The sequence below is a fragment of the Alligator sinensis genome, unplaced genomic scaffold, assembly GCF_000455745.1.
Source record: "Alligator sinensis unplaced genomic scaffold, ASM45574v1 scaffold15_1, whole genome shotgun sequence".
Lineage (NCBI taxonomy): Eukaryota > Metazoa > Chordata > Crocodylia > Alligatoridae > Alligator > Alligator sinensis.
In genome coordinates, this window is record NW_005842307.1 from 1,522,471 (window position 1) to 1,527,152 (window position 4,682).

Sequence of the window (4,682 nt, forward strand, 5' to 3'; positions counted from 1 at the left end):
AATATTTTTGTGTAATTATTGGACCTCTTGGTTTTCATAAACTATGTATTATATAAGCTACTCCTTCATACTTGGCACTAAAATCCTGCTAGTGCCTGCGAAAGGTAATTTGCACCTGCAACATTGACATTAAAAATAAAAATCATGCTTTGTTAATTGCTTACCCCAAATGTATATCTATTACCATTACTTTTATTTATTTATTTATTTGTTTTTAAATCGGGTAAAAGCAGGTAGTGTGCTTTCTAACTTGCTGGTTGTTAAATTTCATAGAAATCTAGTTCTGATCTTAGTGAAACAGCCTGAGAAGAAAATGGGTTTTTGTTGTTGCTTCCTTCTTTCCTCCAGTTTTCCAGACTAAGGCAGCTTCTAAGAATGAAATTCTGTTTCAGAAATGTGCCAATGACTTGTGCTGGTGCTCAATCAGGAGTAGATGTAATTATACTGGATACAATGGTAGTGATGTTTTATGATGATTTTTTATTCTGTTTTGCCTTTGCTTGAAAATCAGTCTAACTAAATATTCTGAGCAGTATAGGAGATATTCCCAGTGTGACTGTCAAGAATAATTGACCACTATTTTGAGAGGGGACAGGCTGAAATAAAAGTTGCATTTCAAATATCAATAGTAGAATGTTTTCAGTGTTTAAGTAGGGAAATTCAACAAGGAAGACCTGTATCAAAGCAACACCAGAGGGACCACAAAGTGTAGCTATTTAGAAAAATACAGATTTAGACAAAAGGGAAAGTCAACAAGGAAGACCTGTATCAAAGCAACACCAGAGGGACCACAAAGTGTAGCTATTTAGAAAAATACAGATTTAGACAAAGGACTTTTTTCACTTGCAGACTTGGGTCAATACAATTTCAGAAATAAAGTTTTATGTTACTAAAAAGAAAACGTTGAAGAATGAGGATGAAAATGACATTTTCTCCACAACCAATTGCATGGTCAAATGGTTAAATATTAAATTAATTGTAACTACGTTTGTTTGATAGCAGGAAACAACTCTAGTCATTCATAATGCAGGCACAGAAAGATTCTTCAGAGATAGTTCTTGCTAAATATTTTATGTAAGGGGTTTATAATTACTACTACATAAAAACATGGGTTGTATGATTTAAAGTGTTTTTCAGTTTCCTGTACATATAAAAATAATTGCATGCCTTTCATTTCTTTGTTCAGACTAAACACATCGCTATAAAAGAATATTCACAATATATAGACGTTCCAGAAATGTGATTAGATATGTTGGTCTTAGTATATTAGCAGCTGTCAATACAATAAATTTAATCTACCGCCTTCACAGTTTCTTTGAGACAGTGATTCCTAATGTAACTGTCTTAATATTAGGAAAATTGAATTATACCTTTACTTTTATGTAAATTGTTTATTCTGGAAGGCAATTTGGGTGGCAGTGCCCATGAAACAATAGAGGTCAAGATCCAAAGAGAAGGAAGGAGGATAAAAATAGTGGACTTGAGGAAAGCAGATCTTCCCAAACTCTGGGAACTGGTGGGCATAATTCCCTGGAAGACAAATTTGAGACAAAAAAGAATCAAGGAGAATTGGTTTTACCTTAAAGAGACCATATTATGGGCACAAAAGCAGACTGTCTCGGTGTGAAGAAAGGATAGAAAGTGCAGCAACATACCAGCTTGGGGAAACAATGAACTTCTCAATTCATTGCAGTTCAAAAACAAACCTTACAATAAGTAGAAACTTGCCCATATTGCTAGGGATGAGTATAAGAGTATTACACAAGCATGCAGGGAGAATATGATGAAGGCTAAGGAACAAACTGAGATACAACTAAGAAGGGATGTAAAAGCAAGAGAAAGCATTCTACAAGTATGTCAGAAGAAAAAGACTCAGGAAAGTGTAGGTTCCTTACCAAATGCAAAGGGCAATTAAATAAAGGAGTGATGCAGAAAGGGCTGAAATATTTAAGTCTTTTTACTTCTGTCTTCATGAATAAGGTCAGCTACCCAATAACAAGTGCATTTGGCAGCAAGGTTTGGGTAGGAGATAAGCAGCCTAAAGCAGAGGACCAACAAGTTAGAAATTATTCCACTGCTGTTATCTTTAAGAGATCAGGGAGGTCAGGTGGGGCCCTGGACAACTGGAACAGGCAAATAAAGTGTCCATCTTTAAGAAAGGGAAGAAGGAGGAGCTGGGGAATGATATACCAGTCAGCCTGATCTCTGTATCTGGAAAGATCGTAGAGAAGGTCATTAAAGAAATCTATTTCTAAGCACCTTTAGGAGAACAAGGTGTTCAGCCAGCCAGTACAGAGTCTTCAAAAGCAAGTCATGCCTAAAAAAACGGATTTCTTTCTATAAGGTGACAGGTTCTGTGGATGTTAGAAGAGCAGTGGACATGATATACCTTGACCTTAGCAAGGCTTTTGACACTGTCATTCATGACATTCTTATCAGTAACCAAAGGAAACATAATCTAAATGAAAGTAAGGTAGATGCATAACTGGTTGGATCACTGAGCTCAAAGAATAGTTATCAATAGTTGAACCCACTGTACGACACTATCCTGCAACACACAAATGACTGAAGTCATGCAAAAGTTTCCTTACCAGCACCCAACCTCTTGATGCCACATCCAAGAAGACATGACTACAGATGTGGAATGCGAGACTGAAAAAAACACTTAGAATGAAATAAGTCAAATTCACAAATATAGAATTAGAAATAATTGACTAGGCTACCGTACTGCTGAAAAGGACCTGGTGGGGACCTAGTGGATGGTTAACTGAATATGAGACAACATTGCACTCTTGTTGGGAAAAAAAAAGGCCAATAATGTACTGGGCTGTCTTAATAGGACCATTGCTTTGGCTCTGTTTGGCACTGGAAATGCCTCATCTGGAGTACTGTGTCCAGTTTGGGGCCTTGTACTTCAAGAAAGATGTGGACAAATTAGAAAGAATCAGTGGAAAGGAACAAAAATTATTAGAGGTCTGGAAAATATGGTTGGAAGATTTGGGATTACTTAGTGTGGAGAAAAGAAAAGAAAACCTATGAGGGAATTGGTAACAATCTTCAAATACATACAGGTATATAAATAGGATGATGATGTTATTTTCTGTGGCTCCAGGGGACAGGACAGGAAAAATGGACTTGGACTGCAGCAAGGGAACTATATGTTGGCGATTAGGAAGAATTTTTTATTATGAGGATGGTTAAGCATTAGAACAAGCTACCCAGGGAGGTTGTGGAATTTTTATCCTTGGAAGCTTATAAGAGTAGGTTAGATAGAAACTTGTTTGTCATATTTTAGACAGGAAAGATTCTTCCTTAAGCAGAGCTTAGATTATATACACTTCTGAGGGCATTTTCAGCTCTCCTTTTATATGATTCTGGGCATCTACATGTTGCCCTACAGTGATGTTGCTATGGCACCATGCTTTAGTACTTTTTTTTTTGGAAGTACTAAAGCACAGTGCAGTATAGGCAGTTACTGTGCAGTGTGCATGGCGCACAGTTAGATTTCACTGCCATGTTGCTGTAGCAGTGTGCTATACTGGGGAATGTGCTGCTACGGTGATGTAGCTGCTGATCATGTGTAGACCAATTTGATTGCTGTCACCATGGCACGCCATACGGTGATGTAGCACAATGCGTAGATGTGCCCTCTGTGAATCTCTATTATTCAACAGGCACTGAGATACAGAACGTTTCTAATAATAACATTAATGTAATATGTCTAATTCAGATCAATAAAGATGTAATGAAAAATGATTGATTTCCCTCTGAATTCTACTGTGACAAAACATGAGGTACATCCATAATCAAGCTTTCCTTTGGCTCTTAAATTACTGAAAGATAAGATTTGAAATTATAAGCCTCAATGCATTCAACTCTTCAGATTTTCAAAATGGCACAGATAGGTTAATTCAAAAGTGTTCTGCAATTTAGAAGGATATTCTCATATATTTTTTGAAAAATAAATATTATATATTTTTGTGGTGCACCAAAAATTGCAGTATTGCTTTAAAAACAGTAGCGCAAACCTAATATAGCTTGGTAGTAGCTATTTTTTCTTGCCTTTTTTCTCAGATTTTGCTGATTCTTTCTGCAATAGCAACACGGTACCCCTAACGAAACAAAACAACACATTTATAAAAATGCAGAAGCCAACACTTAATTTTTAAATGTGCTGTACTTTACATAGGCAGACAAGGTTCCTTGGGTGAATTTGATATCTTTTATTAGACCAACCCAAATAGTTGGAGAATAGTTATTAAGCAAGCTTTTGGGTTCAAAAACCCTTCGTCAGGCTAAGGAAGTTTCAGCAGATGGTATGTGCTCTTCCTGGATGGAATGAAAAGTAAAGACCTACACCCCTGTACTTTACATGGCAGTCATAATGGTACTTTTAATCCATAGGAGCAACATACTTGTGCGGGCCGGGAGCGCCCCGAGCCCTTTTTCGCGCTGCACGCGGGCTGTGGCCAGCAGCCCGGGCACGCGGGGGCGGAGAGGGAAGGCCTTCGCTCTGGAATTAGGTACGGACGGGGTATCGGTAGTTTAAAAGATTGTTTACTTACACCGAGATGGCAATGGTGTAGGCTGGAAAGCTTGATTAAGTTGCAGTTACAGAAAGAGAAAAGAAAACAAAAACTCGAACCTGCAGAACACGAGGGTACGTCGCATAGGGTTCCGGC